Source organism: Sprattus sprattus, assembly GCF_963457725.1.
Source record: "Sprattus sprattus genome assembly, chromosome: 5".
Lineage (NCBI taxonomy): Eukaryota > Metazoa > Chordata > Actinopteri > Clupeiformes > Clupeidae > Sprattus > Sprattus sprattus.
This window is the reverse complement of record NC_137924.1, coordinates 18,086,098-18,100,593: the sequence shown is the minus strand read 5'-3', so window position 1 is coordinate 18,100,593 and position 14,496 is coordinate 18,086,098.

Below are 14,496 nucleotides of genomic sequence, written 5' to 3'. Positions count from 1 at the left end.
GAGGCTGTTTGCAATGACGCATGCAAACATGATAAAACACAAAACAGAACCAACGGGAAATGCATTACACTCTTAGGGGCTATTATGGTTAACAACCGGAACATTTTCGTTATTGTCAAGGTTTCAGTTTTAGAAAACACAGACGGGTAGGTGGATAGATAGATTGCATTAGTGATTAGTATAGTATAGCATAGTATAGTATAGTATAGTATAGTATAGTATAGTTGAGTAGAGTAGAGTAGAGTAGAGTAGAGTGTAGTGTAGTATAGTATAGTATTTGGCCTCACAGTTGACCTAATAAAATCTCAAAACATAGTGATGCACGTTGGAAGTATTGTCACCAGTGTGTGGGTATGGAGCACTGTTATGAGACTCCTGTGTTCTCTATGCTTTGGCTCTACTGACTTTACCACTACAATAGACAAGCAGATGGTCATCTTGAAATATTCAAAGTGGTGACAGTTTATTTTGAGAACTGGACCAAAGGTTTTTATCTTAATGTTAAAGAGGAAAACTTAATTGCTTCCAGTAACAGTCATCTATTTTGCGTCAGCTGAGATTTAATAACAGACCACTTTGATATCGTTCATGTGATAAAATGTTTGGCACCCAGGTGTAATAGACTATGATTATTTGAAACTCACCCTGAATATTTAAGTCAAAGACTCTTGGTTTAAGCAGATATCAGTGAGCACATTTTGGTACAGAAAAGAAGCATAGTTTTGACTTTTCACTGATGAAAGTATTAAAGGTAAATATTGAACATTAATGAGGATGGGGAAATTAATGCAAATTCTCTGCAATAATGAGACCTAATTCTGTGATCACCTTAAACTAAATCCTCAGTGAATGTCTATAGACACACATTAGATATCAATTCCCAATGTCCTCAATATACCGCCGTCTTTGTCTTTGGAATGTACAGAGTTGCAATAAATTCCCCTAACAGTATACACAATGCACGTGACCAACATCACACTACCAATTATTCTTTTTTTATTGAATATGTAATCTCAATACCCCATATACCTTCAATTTAATTACATGCCACTGTTTTCTACCCCCTTAGCAAAATCATGTTGATTGAATTTAATTATTACACACATGCATAAGTATATTTATATATAGCTGGATCTCCACAGATGCCAGTGTGAATAACACTGGGCTTAGCCACATTAGAGTTGATTCACGTTTGAAATTAAGGGAATTAGTGCGATTTGTTGCTAGTGTGCCTGAGCCGCGCTGGTGATGCAGACTCCCGTCAGCGGCACCACCGGCTATTTTTAATTAAACACAAAAATAAAGCCCTTGAACCGAGGGGTAATGTGTGAGCGGAGTAAAAATGGGGCCGCCTCAAGTCACTGAAACTCGTTCTTTGTGAAAACTCGCCCTTGACTGTGAGGTTGCCAGTCGCACTGAAGAAAGGCATTTCATTTTTTAAGACTAAAGGTGAAGTAAACTAAAAAGTTGAATAAAAAAAACATATGCAGGATTCTTGTGACATATGGCATGCAGGATGTTTGTGGGTGAAGAGGAGAGTAGTGTTTCCACTGAGGTCATGTTTTCAGTTGACTTTGTCTTTAAATGGGTCTTTAGAGTACCGATAATGCTCACCAGTAGATGCACTGAACCCTTCCATCAGGCTGCGTCTTATACCCTCTAATTAATTGTGTGCTTCTTCAGCCAGGAATAATGTTTGCATTCACTGCAGTGTTTCAGATGATTAAACTGCTACTGCAGGTGGCAGGCTGAAACACATCTAAAGTGGAGGGCACAGGGACATTTTGCAATACAATAGACGATACTGACACAAACAGACCCTTTGTCTAACTGCTGATGAAAGCATTCATGGATTTACTTGAAAGACTCTTTTCAATTGCAAATAAATGTCAAGTCTGTTTGCAGACTTATGGGTTTCTATAAAATGATCTGAATCACACTGCAAGTCTCTCTTTCCATATCATTCTGGGGATTACTGCCAAGTGTTCCTCAGAGTAGATATACTGTACGGTATCCAATAAGGGCAACATCAATCATACGGATTTAGAAACTGAACAGAAGGTCAGTATCTACATTTAACAACAGTTTTTCTATGAACAAATTCAATATTAATCGTTTGTCCTCAAAACATCCAATTTGTAATAAAAATACTCAGACAAAATAAACGTGTTGATTTCAGGTCTGTGGTGAATTGCGTCATGGCACGGGGGCAGTGGAATCCAGGCGAGTTAGCGTAATTAGCTCCTGCTCTCACCATGAGATATCCACACTCCTCCTGTCTGACCATCTCATGGCATCAGAAAACCAGGGCCGAGCGCAAAAAACATCGCATGTAACCTTCACGCTGAAACACATGCACATCAGTCCCCCGCCTCGTCCCTCCCTCTCCTCAAAGCCAATCAGCTCCTTCCCGCTGTCTGAATAATAGAAAGTCAGTTGGTTTTCTATTAACCTTTCACCTTAAAAATGGTTAAGGAGATCGAGGAATTTCCTCCCCTTCCTCCCGTCTTCTCTTTGTTGCTGGTATATTGGATCAGGAGCCGCCATTGTTCACCATTGTCTGTGGAGGTGGAGGGCAGGAGGTAGCACTTAATGAGAGATAGTGCCTTATCTCGCTCCCTGGCAAACAGCTGCCACTGGAATGGAGGTGTCGGTATATACTCGTTGTCGCAAAATGAAGGGCCGCGAGCAGGCAGACTCGGGCTTAATGTCCCGTAATAGAGCAAATCCCATTTTAATGGAGATATTTCAAGGGAATGACAACATGTTCTTTTGTTGCCACCCATATCGTGGGGGGGGGGGGGGGGGGGTTGGGGGGGGATGAGAGAAGCCTGCTCCTGAGGCCACTTCTGTGCTGCAATTGCATTAGAGTTACATAAAAGAAAGTCGCACGATTACACGGATATGCAGTCCCCTGTTAGAAAAATTAGAGTTGCCAATGTTGTAGATCATGGTTTATAATGATGTCTTTATGTGAAGCCACAAGTGGCTAATCTTTGCATGTTTGTAATCTCAGTACAATCTGCATCCTGTTCTATGTGAAGTATTGGGTAATCCTGTGATGCTGTCGGTTTGAAGGCACATGATCTCACTGTTATTTTGATCCACTGATGGACCAGTGAATCCACATCGAGACAGACACCTAAACCGTTTTACTGGCTACCAGCATGGAGGAGGCCACATTAAGGTGTCAGCTATTTTGTCAGTCTATGGCAGCTGTATCAGAATTGACAGGCCTAGAATTGTGGTATCTGAATGAATCTTATTATCTGTGCATGACTCAAGAGTTCCTCTGCTGCTTGTCCTGCTAATGGCCTTTATTCTGCTATCTTCATTTGCACCTGACAGCCACAGAGATAAAAATGTAAAACACTAGAAAAAAAAACACACACTCCATAATACACACCAGACATTACAGATCAATCTACTGCAGGGGTTCTTGGCTCAACAGAATGACTGCAAGTGCATAGGGAGATGAATGGCTTTTCTTCCATTAGTGGCATAAACAGGCATTCATGAAGAACTATAATTAGCCTCTCCATCATCAGCTCAACTAAATAACCCAGGAGATTTCACAAACTTGTCCATCAACTCAAATTCATTTTCAAAACCAATCATAATTGATGCCTGTGATTTCCCCTCCATCGTTGGCCTTTTGCACACCTAATAATAGAGATTAGTGCGCATTAACAACACGTGGCTGGCCAAATTATTGGTAAATTCCCGACTGATGGGGAGTTATCTGTGTACGTCACTGGGTCACGGCAGGGGGGGTAAAGGTGGGTGATTGGAGTGCATTGGGGTGTGAGCAGAGGGGTGTTTTTGGTGAGGTCGGGGGGCAGATAGAGTACGGTCCGGGGACAGGGGGATAGAGGTGGTTGGGGAGGGTTGATGGAGAGTCTGACGAGGGGTATGTGTTCCGTCTCCTGAGAACACACTTTACCACCACTGGCGGCCGTAGCATTTAGAGGAGTTTAATTAATTGTGGAAAGAGCTGAGCACTCATGCCCTCCGGGGGGGGGGGTGGGGGTGGGGGGGGGGGGGGGGGGCAGCCACTCTCTGCTGGAGAATGGCCCGCAATCAGGACGCTTCAGATAAAAGTAATTATGTGGAATTATCCAAAAATCAATGATGGGGAAATAAACTGTGTATTTTAGGAAGTATGGTGAGAAGACCTGAAGAGCTTTGGCCTGTTTTCTGTTGTACTTCTGGGATACAAGATAAGGGTGAAACATTACTACATCCTGCACAGCTGTCTCTAAACTTTCCATTGTGACTACGGATAGTAATTCACTGCAAAAACCGAAAAAAGGGAAAAGAAAAAAGTCGAGACATGTTCCTTTTGGCTTTTATATTCCTGTTTGATGTCCCCTGACTGTGTTTACTTTTACCGATGACAGTAAAGACACTGTGAGAGATGAATTCGCTTCTGCGGGCCCTCGATATAAAATAGGGGATCAAGTAAATGGCAGTCAAAGGACATCACCTACTGCGTTGAGCTCTAATCACTGGGGAGTTCTCAGCACAAATCCGGCATTATCAAGGCGCTTTGCCAAAGGAGAGCTGCCCTGTCACAGTGTAATCTCTGCATTTATTTTAGAGAAAGACGACAGACACATACCTGAACCAGGAGCTGAAGTGCTGGACTTTTAAACTGCAGGTTTAAAGAGATCTGGGGTATCAGTAAGTCACACTTCCAGAGGTCATTTTTTTTACCAGAATGGCGGTTCCAAGTGTTATTTTGTCTCTATTTAAATTAGGATATTCTACACATGCCTCTTTCACACACCCTCCCTAGCACTGAAAAATGTAAAGTAAGCCCTGGGGCCTCCTATATCAACCTCCCATACACTATTGATGCCCAGGTTAGCTGCTCCTATACACTATTGATGCCCAGGTTAGCTCCTCCACCACACTATTGATGCCCAGGTTAGCTCCTCCATATCACTATTTGATGCCCAGGTTAGCTCCTCCACCACACTATTGATGCCCAGGTTAGCTCCTCCACCACACTATTGATGCCCAGGTTAGCTCCTCCACCACACTATTGATGCCCAGGTTAGCTCCTCCACCACACTATTGATGCCCAGGTTAGCTCCTCCACCACACTATTGATGCCCAGGTTAGCTCCTCCACAACACTATTGATGCCCAGGTTAGCTCCTCCACCACACTATTGATGCCCAGGTTAGCTCCTCCACCACACTATTGATGCCCAGGTTAGCTCCTCCATAACACTATTGATGCCCAGGTTAGCTCCTCCATAACACTATTGATGCCCAGGTTAGCTCCTCCATATCACTATTGATGCCCAGGTTAGCTCCTCCACCACACTATTGATGCCCAGGTTAGCTCCTCCACCACACTATTGATGCCCAGGTAAGCTCCTCCATGACACTATTGATGCCCAGGTTAGCTCCTCCACTACACTATGATGCCCAGGTTAGCTCCTCCACCACACTATTGATGCCCAGGTTAGCTCCTCCACCACACTATTGATGCCCAGGTTAGCTCCTCGATATCACTATTGATGCCCAGGTTAGCTCCTCCACCACACTAATGATGCCCAGGTTAGCTCCTCCACAACAGCATATTGTTTCGGGACTCGCTGAAGGGCCTACCTCCTCCCCAACCACCTCTTCTCTTTAAGAGTATTCAAATTAGAATGTCCTCATAAAAGTAAACTCTGGTCCTTCATTTCCCCCAATTCTCTGTTAATTGTTCCTCATCACTGCAGGGAGTAGAAAATAAGTGGTTGAATAAGACCAAGCTCACTGACTTAAACTTTAATAATAGTAATGTTGCCTAATTAGGAGGGTTTTTAGCTAATGACGAGGCAACTGCCTATAAGGACTTTCAAATCATTAGATTAAACCTGCTAGCAGTAATTACCTAACCTTCAATCATTTAATATGTATATGACACAATGGGTGAATAATTAATAAAACGATTGTCTTTGTGTGTCATCAACATCTGCAACCATATGCACACCAGAGAGTCCCAAATTATTAATCAGGGAGAAACTTATAGCAGTATGGTGGATGACACAGAACTCAGGGATGATTCTTACAGCATATACTGTATAATGCAGAAGGTCAGATTTCATACAATTTATCATAAACTTTTTTATTTAAAACTGAAACGGCATTCATACAGTTTCCCCCCGATAAGCACAAAAGCTATCGCTATGTGGTGACAGATACTGAGACTTAAAGTAATGTGAATCGAGAAGGATTCATGGCAACTCAATTGCATTTAATGTCGTATAAAAAACAACCTTGGAGACACCATTGAAGAAGGCTGAGAAGGACAGGATGACATGACGAGGACATGATGACATACACATCACCAGCAGAGATCCTAGTGGATGTCATGCCGAGATGGACACGACAGTAATCATACTCTTACCAGTGTCTTCTCTCTGCGTTTATGCTTTCCAGATTTTTCCCGTGAGTCTCAGCATGGACACTCAGTGACCTCCACCGACTTTGATTGGTTAGTTATATAGTACCATTGCAAGTGGCATCAGCCAATTAAAATGGTGTGACTTGTGATTGCAGAGTGCTTATATGTTTCCTCGTGGTCCATAGGTTACACTGGTGTGATGCATGAAAAAAGGAGTCTGAGTGCTGGGCCGGCTCTGGAGACACCTACAAGCAGGGTTTTGTACGGAGATTGTATGTTTCTGCATCATGGTACTGCACGTTTTTGGGTCAGAGGAAATTATGGCAATTTGCAGGGAAGTACTCGTGTGTGGGCACCCAGATTCTGCACTAATGCGTCACATTAAAGATGTAGTATGTTTAATAGTCACATAAAAGCCATGGGACATGCGTGGGGGAGGGGTGGGGGCTTAAAAGCCTTCAGGGGCTTCACGGTTCTCTTTTTAAAGAGATGGTATGATGGAATTTCCATTTGATATGACATTTTACTACTTATCTCTCTGTCCTGCATAGTACTCTTTGTTCCAAAGTGGCTGAATTGCATACATGAGCTCCAACTTTATTCCAGACATTACAGTTTTGTACCGTACATTTCAGTTTAGACCAGAGGTTGGACGTTCATAGTAGGACAGCCACTCATTTTCCACTATAATGGATCCCCTATGGCATTCTTAGCAATGCAGAGTTACTGCATCATCATTTCTATTGCCATATTTTATGATATAAGCCATTCCATTACACAGTAGTAGATTCTCAATTATCTCTACATGACCTCATAATCAGATTGCTGCCAATTTGGCCATTTTGCCATTTCTAATGGATGATGAAGAGCCAGTTGCATGGTGCTGAAGACAACACAGTTCTTTCATTTTCTCCGCCTCAGAATCATTTATTTTTATTTCAAAGGTGCGATAACTCTCACATTTCATTCATGCCACCCCACAGTCATCTTAATCGGCCAGAATCAAATATCCTACCCCACTGAAAAACTCATTTCACCCACACATGTATCAGTTACACCATGTTCAGACAACGTTATTAGTTTTAGGACACATAAACAGCGGCCATCCATCTGTGGTGAGAGGGATACTAAAATGATCCCGAGGATAATTGTGTTCACTATCTGTCATCCGCTTGTCAAAGATATACACAAGTCCAATCATAATTTGCACAACACACAGCATGTGTTGTATTCTGTGTCTGTGTCTGTGATGACACAGTAAGGTGTGGTGGCACAATTAAACCACTGAGCTATCTGTGTCATAAAGAAATGAGCCATCATCTCCAAATTCAACATGTCATTTACAAATGGACCTATTAAGACAGAACAGTATAGAACATTTTCATTAAAAGCTATAAAGATCTGAGATCAACTTGAAACAATTACGCCGTTTCACCCGGCAGTTTTTCTTCTATTGCTATTTGAATAGGCAAGGTTATTAGAATTTGTAATTGCATTGGGCACATTATACCAAGTTAATGCAGTTCAATAGGTACTGTAATTGTTTGCTTCCAGGCAACAGAAGGAAACCAAACACTTGAGACCGATCTTCTGAGGAAGATATTAGAGAGCCAGCGAGAGAGCAAGAAAGAGAGCAAGAGAGAGAGAGAGAGCAAGTTCAATGCATCATTTTTTGTTGAACTTGCACTTGCAAGGCATTCTTAGGTAATGTACCATTGGCCCACGTACACACACACACACACACACACTAACATTAGGCAAGCTTAGGTAAATGTACCATTGGTTCATTCATGTACACACACTCGCACACATGCACACACACACACAAACACACACACACACACGTTCACACACTTACAAATATACACGTTCACACACACACAAGTATACGCACGTTCACACACACATGCACACACACACACACACACACACACACACACACACACACACAAACACTGGTCTATTTGTAGCGATCACACAGACGGCTTCCATTATGGAAATGTCTTCTCCGAATGGCATGTTTTCTCGCTGTCCATGGTTTGAGGCGCCATGAGGCGCTCTGGGGAGGAAAACATTCCCCACTCACTGACCATAAAAACCCAGCTGTCTCCCCAGCTTCAGGGCACAGTGCATTCCAATTCACCAATCACAGCTTTTTTCCCCCATGGTGCCGCTCCCCTTTTGGGGATTCAGATGGCTCCCCATATCGAGGTACGGGGTATATTTAATATTTTTTATTAATTTATTTATTTGTGCTTTATTGGATGCCATGCCCCAGGTGACTGAACTCCCAACAAGCGTCTGCTTATGGAAACATCATCAGTCGAACACCACCCGCGAGCAGTTCCTGATGAAAATTCAAACGAACAAATAAATAAATATACAAACCTTTTGGACATGAAGAACCCAGGTGACCTCAAAACAGCATCACATACGTATTATGTCTTGGGGTTGGGGACCATGTTATTTTTTTCGAGGGAAAGGTGTGTTTGTTGAGCTAGATAACAAGCCCCCTTCAACGCTCTGAGATCATGCCTGATGTATTTTTTTCCCGCCCCAAAGCCATATCAGATGCAGTTACCGTGAGTGACTTTAATTTAAACATTCTGACATTTCAGGCCCTGAACTGCTTTGATCATTGTCTGATTTGCTCATCCTTTCTGTCAGCTGCGGTGTATTTTGAGGCCCGGAGATAAAAGGGAATCTTTCTGACACTTGAGCCTTCACGTGGAAATGGCCCCAAGTTGTTGCTCACGTTACCAAAAATTGTCACAGCACTGCCCACTCATTTTCTGCCCATGACGGAGTGGTAATCTCTGTTTATTTTACACTTCACGTTCATATTTTTAGAGTCTTATAATAATCCACCTGAAAGGGTCTAACGCTGATTCTGGTTCATTAGTCAAGTGTGTTAAGCATTCATATATTCAGCTTCTATGTGGTGCGTTTTTAGAGAGTTATATAAAAAAAACATTTTGTGAAGATGGAGTATTTTTTGCAGGCTTGGCTTGAATTAAGTAGTACCTCAGCGACTCAGACCAGCCAAGTGTTACATTCCTTGGGTTTAACAAACAATTGTTTAAACGGGCAGCTTATTCTTTCATGTGCACTCTGGAAAAACAAATAGATTTTTTCAAAAATGTCAGAGTACGATGCTAAATAAATCATTTATACAAGCTTTGTTTACATTTTAGTACATAGTCTTTCACCAATTTCATAAAACAAGCAACATGTGTTGTTCCACGGCTGCTAGTCTCCAATCAGGCCTGACATAGAGCATTGCCACTGAAGATTTATGCTGCTTAAGTGACCTAACCAAAAATGGTGCTCGGAATAGTCTAACATGTCTTGATTACCAGGGCCAAAACAACATTTTTGCAGCCTTTTTACATAGCTCTTCCTTACACACTTCCATAACACAGCATACTGTTTAGTGTACCAGAACAAATTGTTCGAATAATGCATCGGTGGTCGTAAAAAGACCTAACTAAACTGCGGAGTCGCATCCTGGGATGAGTCGCGGCGCTTCTGGGAATGTATTACTATAGCATATACTAAAGTCCTCGTCTCGTTGTGCTGAGTGCCTCGTGAAACGAACCCCTTTTGTCCTAATGACTGGGTGCTCGCTTAGGGGCCCCGCACCCACTTTATATGCAGCGTTTTTAAGGCAGCATCTGCTCCGCCTGACAGTTCTAATGACGCTCCGCCGGTCCTCTCCCCAAACGAGCTCTGGGCATTTTGCATTTTGTGGAGCCGGGCCGCTCAGTTTCATTTGGATTTAAAAGGCTAATGGTTTCCTACTGCTGTCGATGCTTCTTTTCCCCCCTTTTGTAGATAGGTTGATCTCAAGCGTCATCATTTTCAATGATTCAAATGATGAAGGGGACCTTAGATTAGCCTGTATTGACTCCATACATGGTGATGCTCTGGCATTCCAGGGGGTGTGTACCATGGGTGGCAAGTTCTCCATAGCAGTGAGTGCAAGTCTGGGGTACTGAGCGGTCACCACTCAATATTCAACTCTAAACTTGATTTTCAATTATTTTTTGCCAATATACTCAAAGTACTAAGCTGTTTGGTGCATAATTCAATTTCAGACCTATTAAGACTTTCTCTAATTGCAAATTAAGATGTTGGTTATAGATTGTACTAATTATATTCCCCTGCAAGAAACAAGTTATGACTTCACCGTGATGCATTTGGTTGAATTCAATTAACCAGTTTAGTTGTCGGATGTCATTAAACTCAGTGAAATAGACCGATGAAATGGTGTAATTGAATACTACTCTTTAATACAAATGGAATCTTACACAACACTGTGAAACCTGTTTTGTCACCTAACAGGGTTAAGCCATTTGGATGGTTTTTGTTGGTCATTTTTTTCTCTCTCTCTGGTCTCTTAGGGGACATCATCTTCACTGACATGGCTGAGTGCCTACTTTCATTAACGTATACACTTCTGAAATTAAATTTTATTTTAGCTTCTTTTATTTTATGCAATATAATAAACATAAACTTGTTATATCCCATGCATCATGGTAGCTACTGTAGAGATCTAGTTTACCCCTTACATCAGCAGTATTACAGAAATACCCCCATGCATCATGAGAGGTCACATTCATATCCTGGAAGTTTACCTTTACTATCACTGCAGTAACATAATCATTTAAATGTCACCCAGAGACCACAGAGGCCATGTCAGATCTGGTCTTCTGCCCCTATTAACTTAAACAATTCCTTTTGTTAATGAAAGAAACACATTGCCCTTTCTGTCACGGCTATTTATTACGGTTGCTTTCGCAGTGCCACCATATTATGGTGGATAGCCTTCCCCCTTACATAAACTGGAGGGATTTGACGAGGTTATATATTTACTGTCAGATATTATTAAAAGCCAAGACATGTGGTCAGCCGAGATAGGGAGCATATGTTTGTCTCACAGAATGTTGCCCTCCTAAGGTTGACGATTGGTGCCTGACAACAACAAGGGTAAATTGTCCTTCCTTGTCATTTTCTTTTCATTTCTTTGGTCACAGATAATGCACAAATGCTGACTTCAAAGAGCTATGTCCAATAGGCTTATTTATACTTTTTTCTCCTTTTTTTATAGATTATAGTTGACTGAAGTCAGTTTGTATTTTCCTCGCATTCAGTTTTGTGCTTTTCATCCCGCCCCAACCCTGCAGATAGGGGGTTATTTTGCAATGAAAGATGACACAGTCAAAATGGCATTTTTCCTTTTGATACTATCTACTGTCACACGTAAGTCAGGGATTCACTGGTGTTTAAAGGCAAGGTGCAGAAGAAAGGTCATGATTTCAATGATTATTTTGGACAATAATGTGATGTTACAGAGATAGCATAATGGAGCCGGACAACTGAAGGAAACACCTTCTCTGTAATCATGGTTATGGGAAAGCATTATACTGAATTATTGACGTTCCAATTCCTGTCTTCACAGACTGCAAAGGGGTGATTTTTTTTTGTAGGATTACTGAAAGGGAACAAATAAATGTAATTTCCACAGACGGAAATTGAGATGGGTTTGTCAGTGTCAGATCTGACTCAGGTCCAGGTGTTATAAACAGAGGGCTAAGGCTCACCAAAGCTGTCAATAACAGGTGCTAGGTGAAGGCTGCGTTTATGACTATCTGGCTCTCTGTAATGCCAATCTGAGTTCATAATCTAGACAAAAAAAATAACAGACCAAAACAGTGTATGGAAAAATTGTAAGCATGCTGCCACCATCCATGCACAGTATTTATTTGGTGACGTTTCTTGACTCTCAGATTGAGGGACAAGAATGTACATCCACATGCTATTTTCCACTTATATCTATGTCTTGTATTTTATTATTAGTTATAAAAATGTCACTCAAAATGACAGTTTGGGAGGAGCATGACGACGTTTGCCATGCCTTTTGTGTCAAACTCTGCCACAAGATTTATTCCTGGCGTACCTATTCAAGTCGTAGCATTGGCTCTGGCGCTTGCTCTCAACCCACCACCTCCACTCAAGCCTCCCATCATCTTCGGTAAAAAATGGATTGGGGGTGTAAGTATGGATGTTGTTTGACCCCTGCATGTGCAGTCCACTCCTGCACGATCACCACAGAGCATTTCAGGGCCGGGTATCAAGAGACCTCGCCAAGCATGCGTCCTATTTGCCTCCCTTTAGGAGTGTGAACTCGTGAAATAAGTGTTATTCCATAAAATGTTTTAACTATATCCTCCATATCTGTAACTGTTAGACTTTCAGGAACTGTGAAACCTGATCATAGGATCCTTCAAAAAAAAACATCCTCTAGCACATAGCATTCAGTGAGGACTCGGTAGACTACAAAACCCAAAAGTACCCATCTTCTTTGAAGGTCGATGGTAATTTTGTCCCAAGATCATTACAATGACACCCATCCTGTGTTATGTGCATTTGTGTAACTGAAGACTGGGGTGTCTAGTCGCTTGCTTTCTTGAGCTTGAGCTTGGTGCACAGCTCTGTGAGACCCAATTCTCCAGAACTGACATTTGAGCAATGATGTCAATTAAGAAGAAGAGGGCCATTGGGCATCACTTAATTTCTTGGTATTAATTCGCTCCCCAGTAACCAGCTCCCGGAAAATGACACCAGTAATGGATGAAGGGAGCATATCCCATTTTGTACCTTGTTCCATTTCCCCATTCCAAATAGAGATTTTGTTTGGCGAAGTTGACATCAAATAATTATTTCTGCAATTAACTTTATGCACAGACCACACCACCTGAGGTAGGGCAGTTTGACAATTTCCTTTCAGTTGCTCTGGTGATGCACTCTGCAAGCGTGTTCTCTTTTAGATGCAAATGTATCATGAACAAAATGAATAAAGATACTATTCATAATGTGAATTATTAAAAAAGATTCTTTTCATGAATCGTGAATTTTGTGTTTTCTCTCTCCCTCTGTAAGATCAATATAATAATTGTCCCTCATAGTCTGAGATAGATTCTTACAAACTGCTGGTGATAATTTGGTAATCATTTCACCAACATTAAGTTGATTTGTTGACTTTTTTCATAATAATTTGTTTCTACAGTGCACATTCTAAATGCTTCAATGTCTTCTATCTCGAGGTCACCCTCTCTGTATGAACACTTCCTCTCTCCTGCGGGGGGAGAGAATCATTTGTTGTCATGGGGGGTTATGGACACCACGAGAGATGCAACAGAGATCAATGGCCGGGCTTCGGGTTTAGAGCAGCCCGCATGGTCGGGCCGTGGAGATGAACAGTGTGGGGCCCTTTCATTGTGGTTGAACCCCCCACCAGCTGCAACATGAGGATCCCAGCGGTGGCGGCGTTGGGGGGGAAAGATGGGAAACCACCACGCTCTCATTTCAGTCTGAGCCCATAAGGAGAAATGGATTTCATCCTGATGTGAAGGCGATCATCCTCTGCTTAGCTCCAGCTGAGCCTCAAACAGTACCTGGTGTCAAATATTAAAAGGGGGGAGACAAAAAAGCTGGTGATTTTTTTTGGTTGTATTTTGGGTTTTTTGACATTTTATTATTTTCAGGTTTATTACTTGGCATTTTTACAGTGTGTCTGTGTGGAATGGTTGTTGTTTTGTGTTGTTGTGGTTGTGTTGTTGTTGTTGTGTTTTTGAGTACTGTCGTGGCAAGTGCGTTTTGCTTGAGATCCACATGCATATGCATCAGCATAATGATGATCATTTCACCACGCTAACAGCAGGTTCTGTTGACCTCCCAATCCTTCAGTTTTGTTATTCAAAATCTATGCCCCCCGACCTCCTCCTCAGTCCCTCCCACACACCACTTTAAAAACAAACTTTGATTTAAAATCTCCTCAGGAATATCCTTAATTCATTTTCAAGCCTAGCATTCAGAACAGGCACATATATGCAGAGTTATTGTTAACTTTTTAGATTTACGAAAGAAAAAATGTAAAGCGATTTAACAAAATATGTTTACACTCAAGATGATTACCTAATAAATATTTGTTCATGGTTTTGATTGAGCTTTCACCCGAAAGATTTGGCAGGATCAGCATCAACCTCACCCGTCAAAATCAAGGGAACAGGCTTGAAATGAGAGCAGCTGA